At 31.7% G+C, this 12277-nt stretch overlaps 1 protein-coding gene across 1 annotated transcript in view; it reads left to right on the forward strand.

The window, feature by feature from the left end:
- LOC108913634 (SUMO-conjugating enzyme UBC9-B) overlaps window positions 1-12277 on the forward strand; it is a 28305-nt gene continuing 16028 nt past the window's right edge. Inside the window, exon 1 of the mRNA XM_018719208.1 lies at window positions 1-162. The gene's annotated coding sequence lies outside the window, so the exon portion shown is untranslated. The remainder of the gene's footprint in view (window positions 163-12277) is intronic.

Genomic DNA, 12277 nt, shown 5'->3' on the forward strand with positions numbered 1-12277 from the left:
CCAGGCCCTGGCCAACCATTCTCTGCTCTAGTGCTCTGTTCTAACCTAAAAGTGTGTTAACAGTTTTTGTGGGCAGAAAGTCAAGCGTTTTCATTTGTATAGAATTTATCCATTCTTAACTTGTGAATTTTTCAAATCACAGGGTTTATTTAATTGTTCCAAGTAAGTACAACATTGTATTATTCACTTCAAACAGTTTTTACGTTGTTTTTGAAACTTGACTTCAGTTACCAAAATAAGAAGCCAACGTGAGTATGTATTGGAAAATAAGCATTATATCAATATAGAGCATTAATACTCCCAGTATATACTCTTCTGGTGATATCTCAGATCTGTGACCGCCCAAAATTTGCTGTGTATCATACATCAAGTACTGAAAATACGTAATACATCTATTACTAACAACTACAAGGAGATAAATATACTTACTGCACACAGAAGTAGTGTTATTAGGCATGCATAAATAATATATGCTACGTTTGATCCAGTAAGTAGAGTTATTATTATGGCAACTATGCCGAAAGCCATAATTATTAAAGATGCTATGCAGAGTATCATTCCAAATCGAGTTATGTCGAACTGAAAAATATAACTGCAACTTATTGTACCTTAAAATTATAATGTAAGAATCACAGTCTTAAGGGACACAGATATTTTAAAAGGTAAATGTATCAGATATAGAATGTTTTTGATGTTTAAATAACTTAAGGCACGTAATCTGGTATATATAATTTAAAACATACCCAATGCTGGCAAGCTAATAAAGAAAGTAGTGTACATATTCCTGCTGTTGCTCCCATTGAGATCATAACTATTTTAGTTTCATAATAGCAAGAAATACCTGCCGTTGTATAGGCCATACATATCGTCTGAAAATATTTTACTTATTTTGACTATTAATATTCATAATTCAGTCATAATATTATTAATATTAACCACCTATTCGGAAGTCCTAATAGACAGAAAATCGAAAAAAAATTGTCTCGGCCTTTAGTAAGCTAATTACCCCTTAATTCTCGTTAATTCACTCCCCTAGTTTGTGATACAGAATGCACCGGAGCACAGTGGGAAAAATGGGAAAAAATTCTTCGCACTCGGCTATTTTAACCGTACAGTGCTAATTTCTTTTTTATTCTTCAAGTATGCTTAATTTTATGATCCTGGTGCGATAATTTGATATATCTACACTATGTCCACTGTTAGAGTGGAAAAGGGAAAATATTTTTATTTTTCATTTTACGAGAAAAAGACATTCTTGATTAAAATTTTTGCTTGTCTTTAAAATGCGGTTGGCATGGACAGCTTTCGTCTTGATGTACAGGGTGATCAGAAAATGGGTAAATATAAAAATCGTTCAAGAATAAACTGCCTTTGATTTTAACAATACAGAAATATATTATTAAGGAAAGTTGCTTAGAATTGAAATTTATATTATAATTTCAATTTGTGATAGAAACGGAGAGTAAAACATTTTTATTGTTCATTTTACGAGGAACAGGCATTCTTGGTTAAAATTTTTGCTTGTCTTTAAAATGTGGTTGGCATGGAGAGCTTTCATCTTGCATGTACAGGGTGATCAGAAAATTGGTAAATATTAAAATCGTTCAAGAATAAACTGCCTTTTGCTCATCATTCTGGGGAGAACTTTATTTAGTAATTTTGCCAAAACATTGTATTAAATAAATTTTTTCCTGCAATGTAAACATATTAAGAATAACTGTCAGTATTACTCAAAAGCCCTATCACTTTTCATTATGAAGGTTGTTGTCAAACTTTTTTCTTCTCCATGTCAACTGTAATTTAAAGACAAGCAAAAATTTTAATCAATAATTTCTCATAAAATGAATAATTAAAAGGTTTTAGTGTCCGTTTCTATTAAAGTAGGACGATTCATACACAAATTTAAATTATAATATAAATTTCAATTCTAAGTAACTTTCCTTATTAACATGTTCCTCTATTGTTACAAAGAAAGGCAGTTTATTCTTGAACAATTTTTATTTTTACCGATTTTCTGATCACCCTGTACATGCAAGATGAAAGCTCTCCAAGCCAACCGCATTTTAAAGATAAGCAAAGATTTTAATCAAGAATGCCTTTTTCTGGTAAAATGAAAAATAAAAATATTTTCCCTCTGTACACACGTATATAGAAATTTTTTAAATCGATTGAGAGCCTATAAGCCAACACCAAAGATAATAATTCGGTATTTAAAAATAAAATGAAAATTTTTGTAACATAGAAGAAACATTAGAAGCAGAAAAAAACAAAAAAAAAAACAAGAAAACAACCCTTTTAAAGACTGCTACCTTGACGTGGTAAAAGGGCTTAAGTCTTATAAATAAAGATAACGAAATGCAGTCCATCGAATAATTTCTGTAAATAATATAGATTTTGAGCTTTGAGTTTTTAGCTGAAATTGTTGAAATTTTTGTAATTTATCGATGAAATTTTATCTATCGAAATAACCATTTATTTCTGCAGATTTGAGAAGTTTCAAGGGTTTGAGATTAAGATTTTATGGACATTGCATAGGTTTGAGGCTTCAGAAATACAAAATAGAGTTTTTAGAGTTTTCAAGGAGTCACATTCTTTGGTTTGGAAAATATCCTTTGACTTTCTGGCTCAGATTTCTTGGATTTGAGGTTAGATATTTAAGAATAGAAGTTAGGGGTTTCAAAAAAATAAAAAATATAAGTTCCAGAAAATAGTTTTCAAGGACTTATATTTTGGTGTGGAACATATACATTCTATGAATTTTTAGAATTTGAAGTTCGGTTTTGAGGGTTAGGGTTAGGTTTTGAAGGGTTTAAGGTTAGGTGTTTGTGGGTGGAGGTTTATGGTTTTATGATTGGTTTATAAAAAAGTATTAGTCCTAACTTAGCCGTAACTTAACCTTAATCTTAGTCCTAAAAAGTTAAATGTACAAAATAAACGTATAGAACTAGGGCAAGGTTAAGATTTTTATAAACCAATACATTACATTCTGTACACTTAACTTTTTAGGAATAAGATTAAGGTTAAGTTACGGCCAAGTTAGGACTAATACTTTTTTATAAACCAACCATTAGAGTTAGGAAATATAAGCTCTAAAATATAGTTTTCAAGTAATTATACCCATAGATTTAGAAATGAGTCAGTGTATTACTTTGAGGTTAGGTTTGCTGAATTTTGGGTTCAGGTTTAAGGTTGAAAAGTATTGTAAAGCTACATGATTAATTTCGTTGTTTAATCAACCTCAAATACGAAATTTTTTATTTTTTTTTATTTTTAAATACCGAATTATTATGTTTGGTGTTGAGGCTGAAAGGTTCTCATTCGATATCAAATTATCGCACCAGGATCATAAAATTAAGCTTATTTGAAGAAGAATAAAAAAGAAATTACCGCTGTACAGTTAAAATAGTGTGTGCAGAATTTTTTCCCATATTTCCCACTGTTTGGCGGACCATAGAGCGTTTGATGGTCGAAGCGAAACAGCTGATTTTTTCAGTCATCTAGAATTTTGCAATTGGTTTCAAAATCAATGTACAGTGGATCCTAAAACTTTATTAAGTGCTATGGACGAATGAGTGAGTGTTTATTTTATCCGTACTCTCATACTCACTTTAAATGGGTATATACCATGGGCAATGAAACAGACAATAAGGTATACGTACTACAAACTGAATAATTAATTGATAATACTAAATATTCATAATTATAAAACGAAGTGAATAGGTTAACAATATTAAAAATACTAAATACTAACATTCAAAAACAATTATTATCCTCATACATTTGTTTTTATTAACAAATAAATAATACTTGTTAATATTTAAAATGTAAAAAATATCTTATTCATTCATGTGTCTAGCTAAAAAGCTTCTGTTTATTCAATGTAGTTCCTTATGGATTAAAAAGGCATTAAAAGCTAGGTTAATGACCGCATATTACGGTAGGTGAAGATTCATTCTGGATAAACCTTTGTGGGCCAGCGGTCACGAGCGGTCTGAAAAGGTTTAAATAATGACTTGAAAATATTTTTTTCAGTGTAAATATGCATTTTTAAATTTTTTTAATCGCGCATTTGTATTCTACTCATTTTTCCATATCATCTTTAAAATTAATGACATTATGACAGAATCACCTTATATATTTTCTTAAAAATTTAAGTATCAAATTTGTAGACTGATGATTAGTGTTAAATTAATATAAATATATACATACCAGCAACACTAAAAGTATAAAATTTATAGGAAATGTCCTCCTTATTGTTTTGTAACAAAATAATGTAATCAGTAATATCACAAACGCAACCCTAAAAAATAAATATATAACTATATTATAATAACAATAATTTAAGATTTACAGGGCTGCTATCATCACCGGCCATTGAGAAATGATAAATTTCTTCAGAGTTTTTCTAAAAAAAAATGTAATTTAAAAATTGCGATCAAATGTAAAACATAAATAAAAGTTACTGTATAGGACAGTATGCAATTAAAAATAAAAACACTGAACACATTTTGCTATCATATTATTTTTCTAAAAATTGGTATGAGTTAAAGGATCCAAATACTCATTTTTAACCCTGCAGTAGATATATTTTTAAATTATACCGCGTGTTTCAGAGTTGAAGTGACAAAATCTTAGAGAAGATATCCAAAAAATTATCACAGTGAGTTTCTTTATGAAAACTTAAACAAAACATGAAATGACATTGTCTCTAAAATGTCACAAAGTACATTACTTACCCTCGAAAATACTCCAAGTAAATGTTCTTGTCCATTCTAAAAATAACTTTTTTAACAAAGTGTGCATTTATTCGAGTTGAAATTTAACGTTAGTTCTTAAATACCTGTCTTGGTTGTTGGTAGAGAAAAAAAATATGGAATACACTTTTGCTGAACTAACAGATATGCTTCTTGTGTATGGTGAGGCCTATTGTTATACTTGCAGAGCTGAATGAATTTATCGTCGAAAATTTCCTAATAAACGACACCCCAGCAGGATAATTTTTCCAAATATTGAAAGGCGAATGCAAGAAACTGGTACATTGAGTATAACAAGGCATTATGTTGCTCCCAGAAGAACTGCCCGAACTGTGGCTCCCGAGGGGGATATTTTGGAAAGAGTGCGAGTGGCAAATACTCCATCCGCTATCACTCATGAAATAGCCAATGCTATGGGAATTGGGCACAGTTCAGTCTGGAGAATTTTGCATGAGCAGCAGCTGCATCCCTATCATTTCCAAAAAGTCTAGGCACTGATTCTAGCCGACGACTTACGGCATGTTTTTTTCTGCCAGTGGTATCTTTGTAACCTTGCAAATCCACAGTTTAGTGGGAGAATTTTATTTTCCGATGAAGCTTTGTTTACCAGAAGTTGATATTTTAACAGCTATAATTATTATCATGTTTGGCATGAAGAAAATTCACATGGAATACATGTAATAGGCCACCAGCAAAGTTTTCATCTAAGTGTCTGGGCAGGAATTGTAGCTAATCAATTGATTGGCCCATTTGTGTTACCACCGTGCTTAAATGGAAATGGATACTTAGATTTTTTACGCAATACACTTCTAGGACTCCTAAAAGAAGTTCCACTAAATATCAAGCGTCGAATGCACGTGCATGATGGTGCACCGACTCATTTTCACCGAGAAGTACAAAACCATTTGAACGAAGTTTACCTTGGATGGTGGTTAGGTAGAGGAGGACTCATTGCATGGCCACCTCGCTCTCTAGACCTTACATCCATAGACTTTTTTCTTTGGTGTTACCTAAAACACATTGTGTATGCTACTCCCAAAGCATTTTCGATTCTTACCGGGCTATTCAGAAAACTCCGGGTATTTTCGAATGAGTACAACAAAGTATGGTGGGACAATGCTTACATCGAAGTAGGAGGTTGTCAGTTTGAACATGCGTTTTAATTTTCTTACTAAGTACTTATTAATTTCATAAAATGTATTTCTGAAAATTGGGACTTTGGTATGCATTTTAGAGACAATGTCATTTCATGTTTTGTTTATGTTTTCATAAAGAAACACACTGCGATAATTCCTAAGCATCGTTATTTTTCCTTATAGAGTTGAGAAACCTGCCAAGGTTCTCGAAAACTAAGCCGGACAGAAAAAAGAGTCAAGAGACACAAATGTACGATTTTTAGTGGGTTTGTCTGAATATTACATAAAAGCCGCAGAAAACTACAGGGTGATATTATTTTCTACAAAAAAAATTACTTGCTCGCTGGGTGTGCCCCTGAAAATTCTGGATCAAATCAAATCTAATTGGTCCATTTGATGTATGATAATTGTTTTAATAAACCGTAAAAATTTCATTCAAATTGCCTAAAGCGTTTTTTTTTAAACTCAATTGCTGAGCGGAATTTCCCCTAAGCTTTTGTCACTTCAACTCTGAAACACCCGGTAGACTATTGTTTAGTTAAATTTGTTCAGTGTTTTCTTTATTTAAAAGATATTTATAGAGCCTGAATTATTACTCATATACGGAGAGAACTATGAAACCAAATGTAAATAGTAGCTGTACTGCAAGTATCAAGTAAACCTTCCTGATAAATTTATTCCTAATTGCTTTTGTATGAAATAGATTTTCTGCATCTAAATTGCCTGCTCTATATGGAGGGGCTTGACTTGCATCTTGAATCCCTCCCATTCCATATTCCTACAAAATATCTAATTTGTTGTGACAATTCACATGGTGACTATTTAGCATTATATGGCTGATTTTTTTAACCTGAAATTTTCAAATATCTCAAGAAATAAGCACTACAAAAAAAAATTAAAATTTGATCATTTCACAGAGGGAATACATTACTGCTACGAGGTGTATTCAAATACTAAGGTCTGGTGGCCAATATTTAATTGATGGTAGACCAGAATCAAGTTTCACGCATGCATCGCTGTCTCCCGACTCTTTAGGAAACTACTGCAGTGTTGGTTTGATTCTGGCAAGTTACCCCCTTGCTCCACCTACAAGGAGAGGGGGCTAATTTTAGCACTACTGTATTTCCTCTGCGGAATGATTAAATTTTGATTAATTTTTTCGTAAAATGCTTATTTTCCGAGATATTTGAAAATTTCAGCTTAAAAAAAAATTGCGCCTTATATTTAGAATTCACTGGAAGAAAAAAACAAACCAGAGCATCATTTCCATTTTGGGTGAATTTTCCATGTACAAGACCGTATTAATTCATTTTCGTACCTTTGTTATGATGAACTGAATTAAACTAAATTTAGTATGGTGCAATTACATAACATATATTAGGAAAAATATGATCTCTAATTGAACTAATAAGGAAAGTGGTATGAGGTAGTTAGATTTATCAAGAAAGATCGCAATTATTTTTTTGAGTTAAGTACTACCTCTGATTATAGTATGAGTCACCCAAATTAGAACACTATGTATAAAGAAGTCACACGAGAAAATTCACGAACAGAAAGGGATCGAGACAAAAATAAATAAACAAGTTTGTATAATCATTTGGAAATGCACTATTTTCAAGATGTCAATCATCAGGTTTTTTGAAAAGTAAATTTTATACAATATTTCAAAAATGCATAATAATGTCTACAAAATTTGATGTAGTAATACCTACTTTAGTACTTACTTGCTTATCCCATACATTGTAATGACACATAAAAATAATAATAATAATAATTATTATTATTATGATTATTAGATATTTTTTTATTTGATGGTAAAACTAAATAATGCTTCGTAGAGTACAGGAACTTTAAATTGAATATTGTTTCACAAAAATTGTTGGAAAAATCACTATTTTCGCTGTGATTATCTTTATTTGAGCAGCATTAAATTAGATGAATTAATTACATAACTACCACATTTAATTTGCAGCATAAGGAATATCTAAATAAATGTGATAATTTTTTTTTTACAGAATTATGGATTGTGATCATTTCCAAAAATTTTCATGAAAGAACGTGCAATTCCAAACTTGTCAATTATTTACTGTCAAAGAAATAAAATTTTTGATAAATCAGATATATAAATGTGTAAATGTATTGATGTTTACTAATAAAATAATTAATTACGGTAAAACCATTTGCAAAGCAAAAAAATTACAAGGGAAAAACTTGAATGACATTGCTTTTATATTAAAATACAAATTATAAGGCCACTTGCTAAAAAAATATAGCATATTTGATTAGGGGTTGGTGAATTATTCCCAGTTCTGCAAATTATTCTGTTAAAAAGCAACACCTTTACGCAAGTACTAGCATTTCAACTCATTTAAATTAGATAAAATTTTTATTTGGATAAATTAACTCGCATATAAAAATGGTGCATAATAGTGACGTTTCAGGCACTTTGACAGCGATAAAAAGGTGTGTAGGTTTTTATCACCGATAAAAACTCCTATTCCTCTAAACTAAACTATAGTAGGGGTACATCAGTTTAAAATGTTTCCTGTCATTACAATTATTAAGTATTTTTTAAAGTGTGAGTATAAAATGTAAAAAATATTAATCGTTTTGGAAAAATTTTGACTGAACAAATTAGAAAAAACAGCAAAAATCAATTCCGCAATCCACAAAAAACACTAAATCGTCAATATCGAGATAACTTATGGAGTTTTGTCAAATTCGAAATTATGAACTGGTATAAATAATAATTCCATTAGAAAATATAACGGATATGTTAAAGGGTTGGGCATATAATACCAAAAGAGAAAACTGGGGAAAATTGAAAAATATTTCATTGATTATAACATTAAATATGATCCTTTTACTGACATAACTTTTAAAGAAACTCGTGTTGCAAGAAACAGTAAGAAAAAGGAATTACAAGCTATTCCAGAGAAAAGAAAGCTATGTTCTGTAACAATAGACAAGGAAAATATACTAATTGTAAGAATGACTCAATTGTGAGATATAAATAAACCAGAAGGATTACAAAAAAGATTCTTTCATATAGTTTCTTATGAATTGGCTCAGAGGGGAGGAGAGGCTACAAACTGTAAAATTTAACATTTTAAAGTGAAAAAAATCAAGACGGCACGCCAACAGGAAGAATTGAATACAATTCAATATTTTCGAACACAGCACAAAACGGTTCAAAGAATTGACAGACAGCAAATGGATAACAAAAAATAAGAACGATAAAAGTATTTGTCCCGTTACAATGTTAAAATTAGAATTACTTAGAAAATATAACATCCGATCGACTTTTTTCACTCCAAATCCCTCTTGGACAAACACAAATTCTAAAAGTTCATATAAAAATGTTCCCCTAGGAATTAATACTATATATACATGGACAAAAGAATCTGCAGGTAAAATTGGACTGGACATCACAAATAATAAAATTACCAACCATTCAAATCGTGCTACTACAGTTTCTCACTTAGCCAAAGCAGGGATACCAACAGCTGATAAAGAGAAGTGGTCGTCATCCATTAAACCCTTTGTTCAAATTGATGCTGAACATTACGAAACTCTTATTGGTAACTTACGAACCTCAGATAGAATAAGTCAAAATGAATATTTAACATGTACGGATACTAGACTAGAAAATATTGAAATCAGTACACCAAACCAAACAATTTATAATAACTGAGTATTTAATATGTTTTCCATTTACCAATCGTCCTGTATATTGGAAATGGTGCATTTCTGGACCAATATTTATATATCTTTTTTACTTTTACTTAAATAACGTTCCCTTAAACAATTTGACGTTCTTCATGGGATGCTTTGTATATTGTCTTCTTAATAAATAATAAGGTAAAACTTAATTCTTTGTTCAGTTTCACTGATTTTTACATCTACCCGTTAATAGTTTTCATAGTCAATATCTTACCACATTTTGCTGTTGATAAACAGGTGTTTGTCCCGCCCTACCCTGGTATTCATACATTTGAGGACTCTGAGAATATTCATATGGAGGAGGAGGTCTATTCCTATAATCATTTCTTGCTATTATTGTATTTTGAGTTCTGTCATCCATACTAAATATTGTGAGAGCATCGGTAGTGGTCATTTTTTCCTTCTGACAAGGATCGACAGTAATAAAGCTCTGGTCATCCTCAAATTTGTCTCTTTCTTCCAACAACATATTTCCTACTGAGCTTATAGAAATTATAGATCTGACGGATCCAGTAGCAGTAGTATTTATAGAAGAATGTGCTTGGATAGCAGAGAATGGAGCGACTTTGTCTTTTAGCTTTTTTAACCTTTCTAGTAAATCATTTAGGGATTTACTGTTTTTAGTTTTATTTAAACTATTTATTGTGCTAACTGCTCTTATGCCTTCCTTATTAAACTGATTGTGTAGAGTCATAGCTAATTCATCCAAGGAACTTAGAGAGCTACTACGTACAATATGTTCTTCAGTATCTCTTGTCACAACAGTTAGTTTTACATTTAACCGAGTCCCAATACCAGATGTTGTAGGCTGTTGTTCAGCGTTATTTTGATCAGGAATTTGCCTTTCAGGCTCTGCATCTTTCTTATTACTGGCTCGTTCAATATTGGTTGAGCTCATAACTTAAATATCATTTGACATGATTTTGACATGTATAATAAACATGAGCAGTAGATTTTCAAACTATTTTGCTTTGTACAGGGTGAAAAGGGAAACAGCATTCCTAGTCTTCCCTTTTCTAGAAAATACAGGGTGTCCGGTAAGTACCTCCTAATCTCTCGGGAGTGTATAGGGGAGGTCAAAATAAAACTAGTCCTTCCTATAATTTTTTTTCCTAATGTGCCCCCTAACGGAGTTATGGGGGGTCAAAGGGATACCTAGAAATTAACGTTTAGGGTTATAACTTTGAAACCACCCTGTATATTTTAATAAAATTTTCGTACGTTGTATTACACATGGAGCTCTACGATTTGATGCTAAAATCAACTTTTTGCTATTATCAGGTGTCCAGAAACGGACTGGCCCTATCACAATTTTTCTCAAAATTTTGACAGAAGTAATTTTATCAAACTGAAAATATTATTATTAGATACTCTGAAGGTTTTTCTTTAAAAATGGTACTCTTTATTTATTTCGAAAAAATGAACGGTTTGCGAGATAAATCGGTTTTGAAAAAAATTGGTAACAAATACAACAACAATTAAAATTTATTTTTTTACAATAAAATCATTCCCGCTAGTGCCAGCCTACAGATTCACCATAAACATTTACTGGTGGTGAATTAAGGGAATGAATAATGCCGTTTCTTGTAAAATCAACATCTATGACCAAAATACATCTACAAATTATTATTGCTCTTGTCTCCATGGAGTTCTTTTCTATTGTTTTCGTTGTTAGACCCTGTTGATTTTAAAGTACTTGTCAAAGGCGCGTGACAGAATAAAAATTCAATTTTATTGTGGTATTCGTTTTAAGCCGTTAGAAATAACATTTAAAAATGGAAGAATATTCCTGTGCAGAATATGCTGATATGCACCTAATTTATGGGGAAGCATTATGCAACTCCGTGGAGGCAAGAAGACTTTATGAGGAAAGGTTTCCGGGTCGACATTTGCCGAGTCCAAAAACTTTTGAAAGAGTTGATCGTAGTTTAAGAGAAACAGGTAAAAAAAAATAGTGAAAAACGTTAGTGAAACTAATTTCTTCCGAATCCTTTATTTAGGAAGCTTTTTGCCACGCCGTGGTGGAGCAGGAGCCCCGAGGAGAGTACGAGACCCTCATGTAGAGGAACAAATATTGGAAGACGTTGCTAATAATCCTTCAAATAGCATAAGGAAGCTTGCGGCGCAAAACAATGTTACAAAATGGGCTGTACATGAAACTCTGAAAGAACAATTGCTTTACCCGTACCACATCCAAAAAGTACATGCTATGTCTCCAGATGATTATCCAAAAAGACTTCAATACGCCAATTGGTTTTTACAGCATCATATTCGGAATCATAATTTTGGTACATCTATTTTGTTCACCGATGAAGCAGGTTTTACAAGAGACGGCATAATTAATTCGCATAATCTACATGTCTGGGATGAAGAAAACCCTCACGCTTTAGTTCAAACTCGCTACCAACAAAGGTTTATGGTGAATGTGTGGGCTGGCATTATCGGGAATCATTTGATTGGTCCATTTATTCTGGAGCAAAGACTTAATGGTGCTCTTTATTTGCAATTTTTAGAGGAAAATCTAAATATTTTGTTAGAAGAAGTGCCCCTTCAAATAAGAACTGAAATGTGGTACATGCATGACGGTGCACCACCCCACTTTGATCGTTTAGTACGTCAACATCTGACGAATGTTTTTGGTGATCGATGGATAGGTCGAGGCGG

This window comes from Anoplophora glabripennis, unplaced genomic scaffold, assembly GCF_000390285.2.
Source record: "Anoplophora glabripennis isolate ALB-LARVAE unplaced genomic scaffold, Agla_2.0 scaffold719, whole genome shotgun sequence".
NCBI classification, from domain to species: Eukaryota; Metazoa; Arthropoda; class Insecta; order Coleoptera; family Cerambycidae; genus Anoplophora; species Anoplophora glabripennis.